General features: G+C 43.3%; 2 non-coding genes across 2 annotated transcripts; both read left to right on the forward strand.

Moving 5' to 3' along the window:
• Positions 1-3772: 3772 nt before the first annotated feature.
• On the forward strand, positions 3773-3843 carry Trnag-gcc. The gene has a single exon. It is a non-coding gene; the product is annotated as a tRNA-Gly (tRNA).
• Positions 3844-3927: 84 nt separating this feature from the next.
• Trnag-gcc lies at positions 3928-3998 on the forward strand. Its single transcript has one exon. It is a non-coding gene; the product is annotated as a tRNA-Gly (tRNA).
• Positions 3999-11477: the final 7479 nt, after the last annotated feature.

The raw sequence follows: 11477 nt of genomic DNA on the forward strand, positions 1-11477 counted from the left end.
CAGAATAAGATAATCAAACAAGCCTCAAAGGGACAGTATATTGAGCGAAGTTGGGTTAAATTGAGCGAAACGACTTGTATTTGCTGGGCATTTCACAGTTTTACGCTCCGTGTCTCATTGTTTCGGACGCCATTCAGAGAGAGAGAGAGAGAGAGAGAGAGAGAGAGAGAGAGAGAGAGAGAGAGAGAGAGAGAGAGAGAGATTGTATGTTGATTTTGTTTTGTTTCCAAGCCCATTTTCTCTCCTCCTCCTCTTCCTCTTCCTCCTTCTCCTCCTCCTCCTCCTCCTCCTCCTCCTCCTCCTCCTCCTCCTCCTCCTCCTCCCCTTGCGTTTTCCTCTCCCCTAAGCAAAATATCGAGAAAGTGTCCAAGAAAGTAAGATGAAGGAGGAGGAGGAGGAGGAGGAGGAGGAGGAGGAGGAGGAGGAGGAGAGAAATTTTCTTCTCTCCTCCACTCCTTGCTGGTTATGGCTTGTGGGTTAAACAGCAGCAGCAGCAATAGTAGTAGTAGTAGTAGTAGTAGTAGTAATAGTAGTAGTAGTAGTACCTTCTCTCCTTTTCTTCCTTTTCCTCTTTTTCCTCCTTTTCCTCTCGTTTCCTCCTCTTCCTCTTCCTCTCCATCTCATCTCTCCTCTTGCACATCTAAAATTCACAGTTCCTCCTCCTCCTCCTCCTCCTCCGCATTTACCAACCACACCTTTGCCCTTCTTCGCCTCTCTCTCTCTCTCTCTCTCTCTCTCTCTCTCTCTCTCTCTCTCTCTCTCTCTCTCTCTCTCTCTCTCTCTCATTATCGGTTTCAAGTAGTCGTGCTGATGTTTTTGCAGTTGCGGCCTCCTCCTCCTCCTCCTCCTCCTCCGCCTCCGCCTCCGCCTCCGCCTCCGCCTCCGCCTCCTCCTCCTCCTCCTCCTCCTCCTCCTCCTCCTCGTCGTCGTCTTCTTCGTTAGCACCTTCATTTTTTGGCGCCTCTTTCTATCCATCACCTTCCAAATGACTGTTTTTCTTTTTTTTTTTTTTTCGTTATTATTTGTGTTTTCTTCTATCTTCATCGTTTTCCTTTTGTTTTCATTCCTTTTTTCTTGTTATCGTGTTTTTTTATCTTCGTTTTTTCCTTTATTTTTTTGTCTTAAAAGTTATATTCTGTATGTATATATGTCTGGTGGCGGTGTTGGTTATGTATGGTCTCTCTCTCTCTCTCTCTCTCTCTCTCTCTCTCTCTCTCTCTCTCTCTCTCTCTCTCTCTCTCTCTCTCTCTCTCTCTCTCTCGTAGTTGCAGTTGTCTGTTGTTGTTGTTGTTGTTGTTGTTGTTGTTGTTGTTGTTGTAGCAGTTGTAGTAGTGTAGTAGTAGTAGCTGTAATGTTAGTAGTAGTAGTAGTAGTAGTAGTAGTAGTAGTAGTAGTAGTAGTAGTAGTAGTAGTAGGTTCTATTCCTTATATGCAAACAGTCCTCAAGTTTACATTTCTCTAACACAGGAATTGTTCTCTCTGCTTTTGTAATGATCACGTTCTCTTTCCGCCGTGACTTGAACCCAAACCCTTCACTCGCTCCTCCTCGTTAACCAAGAGTGAAATACAACATAAATAAATCACCAATACACTGTTTTCTGTTAGTTGACTTGTTCTCTTCAGTACCAGGATGCCTTTTTATGTTCATTCTGCTTACTATTTGGTGATTTTATACAGCTTCAGAAACATATGTTGGGATTAGAATTGTGAAGACTCTGGCTATTAATCTTTTGACCTCCATAGACACTTCCTAATGTAAATAAATTCGTTTAGTCATACCCCAAAAAAAATGAAGGTAAATATGAAGGAGTTAATCTGAGAAGTGTGATTCAGTGAGGAAATTAGAGATAAATAAATGGTTTTTGAATATTTATAGAGGTTAACTGGAATAGAATAACATCAAAATACCTGTGTTTTTGTGTCTGCATCTTCCTCTGCTCCCTTTCACATTTCCTCCACTTCTCTTTCTCCTCTTCTTATTTTTTCTTCTGTACATCTCTGTTCAGTATTTCGTGTGTATTGTGTGTTTTGTCTTTTCTCTTTCATTTTTCTCTTCTCTGCACCTGTACTCAGTCTGCTGTGTATATTTCTTTCCTTTTTATTTTTTCTCTTCTTCACACCTATACTTAGTCTTTCCACGTATGTTTCTTCTCTTCTCTCTTTTATTTCCCTCTTCTCTTCCGTGAGTATTTCTTTCCTTCCTTCCTCTCTGCACCTCTACTGGATTTTCCACACATAATTCTTCCTTTCTCCTTTATTTCTCTCTTCTCTACATTTCTATTCAATATTCTGTGTCTATTTCTTCCCTTCTCTCCTTCTTTTCTTCTCTTTTCTGCACCCCAGTACCAGGACATGTTTCCATTTTCATTCTGGTGATTTTATACAGCTTCAGAAACTTACATGGGGGATTAAAATAGTGAAGACTGTGGCCATTAAACTTCTGACGTCCATAGACTCTTCGTAATGTTAATAAAATGGTCTAATCATACACAAAACTCAAGGTAGAAATGCGTCCCAGTACTGAAGGGATGAATCTTCCGCAACACATCCCTTCGTTGTCTTCATTTCTTTATATTTCTTCTGCCCTTTTTTTTTTTTTTCTCTCAAGCTTAAAAGAAAATAAGAGGAAGCTGCAAAGGTCAGTATTCAGAAACGACTATTTTCCAAGGCCATAGAGATATAATTAGGTGGGTTTCCAAGAGTTTTTTCCAGTTAATAAAATAAAAAAATCTTGTCAGTCTGCCTCTAGAACTGCAAAAACACCTTAACCTTTTCAGCACTAGAACACATTTTTACCATGAGTTTTGAGTGTGAGTAGACGATTTCATTTACATTAGAAGGATCTATGGAGGTCAGAAGATTAATGGCCAGAATCTCTACTATTTAAATCCCCCACATGAGTTTCTGAAGCTGTATAAAATCACCAAATAGTAAGCTGAATGAATATGGAAACGCGTCATGGTACTGAAGGGGTTAAAAACTCGTGTGAATTAAGATAAAGCCTTTTGGAATACTGAAGGTGAAGGAAATAGGTGTTTGAGAGTACGAGTGAAAGGTCTTGCTGGAATAGGTTGGTAGTGCAGTCTATAGGCAGGTGTGTGGTGGTGATGGTGGTGTTGGTGGTAGTGGTGGTGGTGGTGGTGGTGTTGTATTATGTAGAAAGTGGCACGTGTAGGTTTGCTGGCTTCGTATAGTATTCATAGGCTTTTTTCTTTCTTTTTTCTTTTTTATATTTTTCTTTTTCCTGCTTTTGTCTTCTTTCTTGTTCGTTTTCTTGTTTTTTTTCTTCTTTTCTGTTGTTGTTATTGTTGTTGTTGTTGTTGTTCTCTTTGCTCCTATCCCTTTCTATCCTTTCCGTCTCCTATTTACTGTGGTCTCCGTTTTTTCTTCTCCGTTTTCTATCAAGCTTTGGGAGAGAAAACGAAAGCGATTCAAGACAGACTCAAGTATTTTTCTCCGTGTAGTCTTTACCAGTGCGCAGTTTTACGTTATTTTCCTTCTTATCTCAACTTCCTCCCCACCTCTTTATCCTCTTGAGACGCATCACTCATATTTATGTTATCAGCTGGTGTATTGTTGTGCTTTATTTATCGATCATTGTAGGGGAGGTGACCAGCTGGCGTGTGTGTGTGTGTGTGTGTGTGTGTTGGTTGTCACGTACACCTCAGCAGAATCAAGGTCATTGCTCCATACTCCTGCGTTGCACAAAACACCCTCAGCTAAGAGAAAGTAGCGCAATTCGATGAAGACTTTCTATCCGAATTTGTGTACAGCATCGGTGGTTCAGTGGTAGAATTCTCGCCTGCCACGCGGGAGGCCCGGGTTCGATTCCCGGCCGATGCACAGTTTTCACTTTTTTTTTTTTTCTAGTGCGAGTATCAACACGTGGCGCTTTCAGTAGGAGTGCAGAGTCATTCTTTACTCATAGCATCGGTGGTTCAGTGGTAGAATTCTCGCCTGCCACGCGGGAGGCCCGGGTTCGATTCCCGGCCGATGCACATTTTTTTTTCTTATTTGTGTAGATCCTGTAGGAGGCAACCACTGGTGTAGTGAAGAGTTGTACTGGTGGGTTTGCCTATTGTACCCCATATTTTCATCATGTCCTACTCTTGTGTGTCCCTTGTCAAGGTGACCTGACGCCTCCACCGGCCACGTCCGTGCGTCACGCGTATTGTCGTGACATGAAGCCTGCAGCGTCAACTCGCCATTACTCGGAAGCGTCTCCAGCGGCAACACCTTCCGTGAACCGTTGCGTGAGCGTGACCTAACTGTGAGTCGCGGAGACACACTGGATGAATCTCGTGAATAGAGTCATGCATCGCGTCATGGGAACCACTTGCCTCACTATTACCTCCAATACGTCACAATGCTGATGGGGACGATGCTCATGGATGCCGGACATGACATACTAATAATGTAACACGTCAAGGCAAGAGAGAGAGAGAGAGAGAGAGAGAGAGAGAGAGAGAGAGAGAGAGAGAGAGAGAGAGAGAAATCAGAAGAGGACAAGAAAATGCTAACACACAAGACCACCAAACACCTCCTTACAGCAGCAATAAGTCAGCCACACTCGTCTGCCTTGTCTCCATCCTAACTTTGATTTAGTCACAGTGTTGATGAGATACCAGAGATAACCATGAACCACACACTCAGTAAACAAAAGTCACAACCGCCTCATATTTTCCACCTGACTGTTCACCTGTTCACGTAATCAGGAGCCTGCCGTGTTTACGAGTACAAATACCACAGTGTAATGTTAACAATTTGAGTGACGCATTGTTTCAGGTAGAGGTGAATATTGATTGACAGCTATTTAGAGACCTCACCTGACATGGCCTAACCTAACCTAACCTAACCTAACCTATCCTAACCTGCCGTGTTTACAAATGCCACAGTGTAAAGTAAACAGTTTGAGTGACGCATTGTTTCAGGTAAAGGTGAATATTAATTGAAAGCCATGTATAAACCTAACCTTAACCTTAACCTTACCTTACCTAACCTTACCTTATCTTACCTTACCTAACCTAACCTAACTTTTAACAACAATCAAAAATATTTCAATACACTCCTTACTCTATACAGTTCTCAACCCTTCACGTTTTAGAATCATCACATAATATGGAAGCAAATGTAGATGTAATTAATAAAGACTTGCATGTGTCTAGGTAACAGTGACCATAAATCAATCAATATAGATGCAGAATAAACGTAGAAGTGTAAATATAACAAATAATAACCATAGATACAGTAAAAATTGAACACACACACACACACACACACACACACACACACACACACACACACACACACACACACACACACACACACACACACACACACACACACACCAAATATAGACGCACAAGTAACCATCGAGTCAAACAGAGAAGGATGTGCCGAGTTGGTGTTGCTGGCGAAAATCCTGCCAATAAACACAAAAAAATGGCTCGTGTGACGCTGCCTTTAAGCCGCAAACCACCTCATACCACGAGGAGGAGGAGGAGGAGGAGGAGGAGGAGGAGGAATATAAAAGAAAGCCAAACAGCATAACTACTTCTAACTAGCTACAGAGAAGAGAGACAGAACAGCACTAGGAAAAGGCAAAGAAGGAGGAGGAGGAGGAGAAGAAGAAGAAGGAGAAGGAAAAGGAGAAGGAGGAGGAGGAAGAGGAGGAGATTGAGATGGTGGTGGTGGTGGGCATGTACTTTTAACTCTCTCTCTCTCTCTCTCTCTCTCTCTCTCTGGTACTCTTTTGCATAGTTAATTAAACCCTTCAGTCCCTCAGAATCGATTTAATTATTTGTGAAGGAAAGGATGGTAACTTTATTTCCTTCCCTTCATCAGTGTTATGTGCTATCTAGTTTGTTATTCATGGGGCGGGGGGAGTGTCTTGGTTTACATTGGCCTTCGTGAATGATTGATAAAGGGAATTTGAAGGTGTTTCGAAAGTACTTGCTATGTTGAGCGGTTTTGTTAATAAATGTTGATGGTTCCAGGTTTATTTATTTATTTATTTATTTATTTATATTTTTTTTGTCTTGATATCTGCCGAAATGTTTTAGAAGATGAATAAAGATGAATTCACACACACACACACACACACACACACACACACACACACACACACACACACACACACACACACACACACACACACACACACACACACACACACACACACACTCTCTCTCTCTCTCTCTCTCTCTCTCTCTCTCTCTCTCTCTCTCTCTCTCTCTCTCTCTCTCTCTCTCTCTCTCTCTCTCTCTCTCTCTCTCTCTCTCTCTCTCTCTCTCTTGACTTTTAAGAGGGAGGTTTTAAGACATTTGTTCCTCACTTTTGGATACCTCTTGATCTTTAAGGGAGCTAGCATTCCGATAGGCCCATTTTTTTCTTTTTTTTCCCCCATTTTATGTAACCCTTGGCTAGCATCCCTTCTTACATAAAAAAAAAATAAAAACAATCTCCGTGTACCAACCCTTCCTTCACCTTCCCGGCTCCCTTCAGCTTCCCTTACGTAGCCGCACCCTTGTAGTAACAGCGGCGGGGACGAAACTCGGAGGCCGCCCGTGATTTAATGAAGACAAGGCGCAGTTAATGGAGCGTCACGTACTCTGGGGGTGATAAGAATTGATGTGATCTCGAGATGCGGCGGTAACTTCCCCCATAAATATTGTGATGAAGTTGAGCAAGAAGGGATCTCAGAATTTTTTTTAAAGACGTTATTATTCTCTTGGTTTTTATCTCCTTCATTACTGGAACGCTTCTTTACTGAGTTTTGGGTGTGATTAGATGATTTTATTTACATTAGGAACGGTTTACGAAGGTCAGGAGATTATTGGACAGAATCGTCTCTCTATTTTAATCCACCACGTGTTATTGAAGCTGTATAAATGTATAAATCACTAAATATTAAACAGAATGAATAGGAAAGCGCGTTTTAACCCCTTCAGTACCGTGACGCGTTCACATATTTATTCTGCTTGCTGTTTGGCGATTTTATACAGCTTTAGTAAGTTATGAGAGGATTGAAATAGTAAAGACTGTGGCTCACTTCCTAATGTCAATGAAATGGTTTGATTGTACATAAATTTCAAGGTAAGAATGTGTCCCAGTACTGAAGGGGTTAAGTTCCTGAGGTAGACTGAAGGTGTGTATGTTTAGATGTTTCCTGAGTTTATTTATTTATTTTTTTCTCTAGTTGTGGATTTTATTTATGTGTATGGGGGTATTTATTTTCCCTAGCCGCAAATGTCACGAAATGTCACCTGGAAACATCGCAACCACAGACCACAAATCTACTCACCTTTGCACCTTTTAATTTTCCCGATACAAAAATACGGGACAACTTACCTGTGTGTTGGGGGGGAGGGGGCAGTTTACCTGGGGGCGACACGAGGAGGGGAAGACTTGGGGAGAGGAAGACTCGGGAAGGGGAAGGCACGGGGAGGAACAGGAAGAGGAAGAAGAAGGTTTGATAATGTGTTGTCTCCTATGATTTGGTGAATTTTCAAGGCTTTTATAATTTTTAGGTTCATTTGTTTACCGTCATTATTGGATGGCTGAAGAGAGAGAGAGAGAGAGAGAGAGAGAGAGAGAGAGAGAGAGAGAGAGAGAGAGAGAGAGAGAGAGAGAGAGAGCCAGCCACGGAAACAAACACTTGAGCAACAACAACATACACTTAACAACAATGCAAGCACACACACACACACACACACACACACACACACACACACACACACACACACACACACACACACACACACCGTAAAACCCTCCAAACACAGTGCCAATCCTTCAAAACCACACCACAGCACTGGCAACCTTGCTGTGGCTCCCCCATTCATCGTGGAAGTGAGGCGCTGCAGTGGCGACGAGGCAGCTGTGACCGGGGCCATTTGGTCACGGAACACGCTCACACCACCACAAGGCTGAACACAACAAGCATTCCAGCGTGGAGAGAATCCTTAGCGGCCTTCTCGGGACCTGGGGAGCCGGGTAGGGGAGGGCGGCGAGTCAGTAGCGGTGTTTGGTAACTTGGATTTCGGGGTTGGAGGTACAGGGGAAGGGATGGACGGCGGGTGATCGTTGGGGTGTGGGGGACAGGTAGCGGTGGCAGCAGTGCGAGTCAGTATTCAGTCTCAGTTCCTCAGTGTTGATCGGATAGTCGTGGCGTGAGGATGCGCGCCGCTGGTCCGGTGGTTCCCTGAGTTAATAGCGTTAGCAGTGCGTTATGGGGAGTGGGTTAGGGTGTGGATAACCTCGTGTACACTGCAGCAACATGCCCCACGGCTCCTGGAGCTTCACACCGCCCGCCCGCCGCAGATTTGAGCGGGTAAGTGGACAAGCTTGTGTGTGTGTGTGGAGGGAGTTTTGGAGTTCGCTATGGGTGGGAGTGAGGGAGGGAGGGAAGAGGCTGAGAGAGGGAGAGGGAGGGCGGGAAAGAGGCGGGGAGCTTCACCCTCTTGCTGGATGGAACGACAAACACACACACACACACACACACTGAAACAGGAGGTGGTGAGGTGTGAGTGAGGTGTGGTGGGTGTGGTGGGGGCAGGATAAGAGAAGGGGGGGATCTGCATGCCAAGCCGGGTGGGGTACTAGTGGGGGTGTCCTGGGTGCGGGTACTGCCTCCTCCTCTTCCTCCTCCTCCATGTAAGGCTTTCAGTGTTTACCTTGTTGATGGGTAACGGTGTGTGTGTGTGTGTGTGTGTGTGTGTGTGTGTGTGTGTGTGTGAAGGATATTAGCGGAAGGTAGGACGTGGTGGTGGTGACGGCAGGAGCAACAGTGATCCGTTAATTTGAGGCAGCGGGTAATCCTGTATGTGTGTGTGTGTGTGTGTGTGTGTGTGTGTGTGTGTGTGTGTGTGTGTGTGTGTGTGTGTTTGTGAAAAAAATGTGACGCAGTTAGATAAAGTAACGGCGACATTCAGTCAGTTATCATTACCAGTTGCGTATCACACACACACACACACACACACACAAACACAAACACAAACACACACACACACACACACACACACATACCATCACTCATCACACTCACAAATCTGACAAACATACACAAAGACCAACAAACACGGAGATAAGGAAACTAGTGATGAATAGTATGTTACAATGAACCAGTTTTAAAGCAAAGAGAGAGAGAGAGAGAGAGAGAGAGAGAGAGAGAGAGAGAGAGAGAGAGCATGTGTTAATTAGAAGCCTCAGACACAAGACAAACATACAGTGAGAAAAATACAGTTTCTTTAGTTTTTAAGAATGTGATTGTAGTTTGAGCTTTTTATTAGAATATTTAAGTTACATTTGCTTTCATTTATACTGGAGAACTGAAGGCGTAGTGTGTGTGTGTGTGTGTGTGTGTGTGTGTGTGTGTGTGTGTGTGTGTGTGTGTGTGTGTGTCATTAAAACCTGTTGCTCTGGTGTGCGTCCGCCAGAGGGTTTAGAAACATGTGCTGAGTTATGAAGTTTTTCTTTCCTACTCTTGTGTTCTTTATTTAGTTCCTGCCACTGATGGAAACGCCTTTTTTTCCTACTTTTTTTTTCCTGTGTCAGCTTTCTTTTTTTTCCCTTCTTCTTCTTCTTTTTCTTCTTCTTCTTCTTCTTCTTCTTCTTCTTCTTCTTCTTATCCATTGCATTCTTTCATATAACCTCAACGTTTTAGTCTTCCTCAATTCTCCTCCTCCTCCTCCTCCTCCTCCTCCTCCTCCTCCTCCTCCTCCTCCTCCGAAACAACCATGCAAGGCCTAAAAAATCTGTTACTGTTTGGCTTCCCCTCTGTAACTCACCACCACCACCACCACCACATATGTCCTTACAATCACCACCATTACATAATTTCCTAACCGCACCTTCACCACCACCATCACCACCACCATCACTTATCATCACCTTCATCCCAATCGTTATCAGCAAATCCAGAGTAGGAAGGGGTCTGTGCGCGTCTCCCAGCCACTGATAAGAACTCTCTATCGTGGCCTCACTGCCTTATCTCAACAACAACAGATGGCGAGAAGATCACCTGTGTGTGTGTGTGTGTGTGTGTGTGTGTGTGTGTGTGTGTGTGTGTGTGTGTGTTACCTAACTTTGTTTTTCTATAGGGATGAGTCAGGCTCGTTGTGTCGCATCGTTCACTAATCTTTTTGTCTTTTATTTTTCTTGAAGATTGTCTTTTTGTCGTTTTCTTTTTTTTTTTCTTCTTTTTTTTCTTTTCTGAGAGGTTGAGGTTGGAGGATGGACGCACACACACACACACACACACACACACACACACACACACACACACACACACACACACACACACACAGAAGAGAGAGAGAGAGAGAGAGAGAGAGAGAGAGAGAACCAAAACGTGCCTATGCATCTTCTTCCTTCATAAATTTAACATTCATATAATTATTCACCATTATTCTATTCGTCTCCTTCCTCTTTTTTTCTTCTTTATCCTCCTTCTCCTCCTTCTCCTTCCTTTTCCTCCTCCTGACTTTTCCTCCTCCTCTGCTTAGCTCTTTTCCTCCTCCTCCTCCTCTTAATCTTCCTTCATAAATTTAACATTCATATAATTATTCACCATTATTCTCACAGCACGAGTCTTCCTATAACTCAACTTCACACCTGAGAGACATTAACACACCTGTATTTGTTAGCACGCACCTCAGCACAGGTAACATGAGGCTCTGGGGGGTGGTTGATGCGATGGGTTGGTTGCTCATTCGGGTCAGGAGGACGTGGCTGTAGTAGGCTGTAGTGAGAGGGAGAGGGAGAGGGGGGAGAGGAGAAGAGTGAGAAGGAGAGGGTGACAGTAAAGGTATGCTTGTGTAGGTAAAGAACGAAGGGGTTAAAATGTATGTTTATTTTTTTTCTACCTATTTTGCTTTTATAGGCCTAAGGGAGAGAGGAGTGGTGAGGGGAAAGGAGAGAGGAGAGGAGTGATGAGGGAAGAGAAAGAGAGGAGAGGAGTGGTTAGGGGAAGACAGATAGAGAGGAGAGGAATGGTGAGGGAAGAGAGAGGAGAGGAGTAGTGAGGGGAAAACAGGAGTGGTAAGGGGAAAAGAGAGAGAGAGAGAGAGAGAGAGAGAGAGAGAGAGAGAGAGAGAGAGAGAGAGAGAGATTTGGATGAGGTCGTGTCTTGTGTAGTTTAGTGACAGTAATGGCGATGCTGGTGATGATTATATTTTAAAATGAACTAATATCCTTACACCAATTCATTTTCTTACCTTCTCACTTATGTCGTGTAATGATGGCGTGTATTCGTAAGAGCACGAGGGCCTGAACTTAAGGACGAAAATATTATCGCTAACCACGCTCCTCTTCTCAAAGTATCAAGGTTTTTATATCAATATTTTACACTCGAAATTGACTGCTATCATTACTTTTCAATATAAATTACCAATGTTTTCTTTATTAGTGGATTTTAAATAATTACTTTTCAATACTAACCTCTTATTTCTTTGTTATTTGTCTTTAACCCCTTCAGT

The sequence above is a fragment of the Portunus trituberculatus genome, chromosome 45 (genome assembly GCF_017591435.1).
Source record: "Portunus trituberculatus isolate SZX2019 chromosome 45, ASM1759143v1, whole genome shotgun sequence".
Classification (NCBI taxonomy): Eukaryota; Metazoa; Arthropoda; class Malacostraca; order Decapoda; family Portunidae; genus Portunus; species Portunus trituberculatus.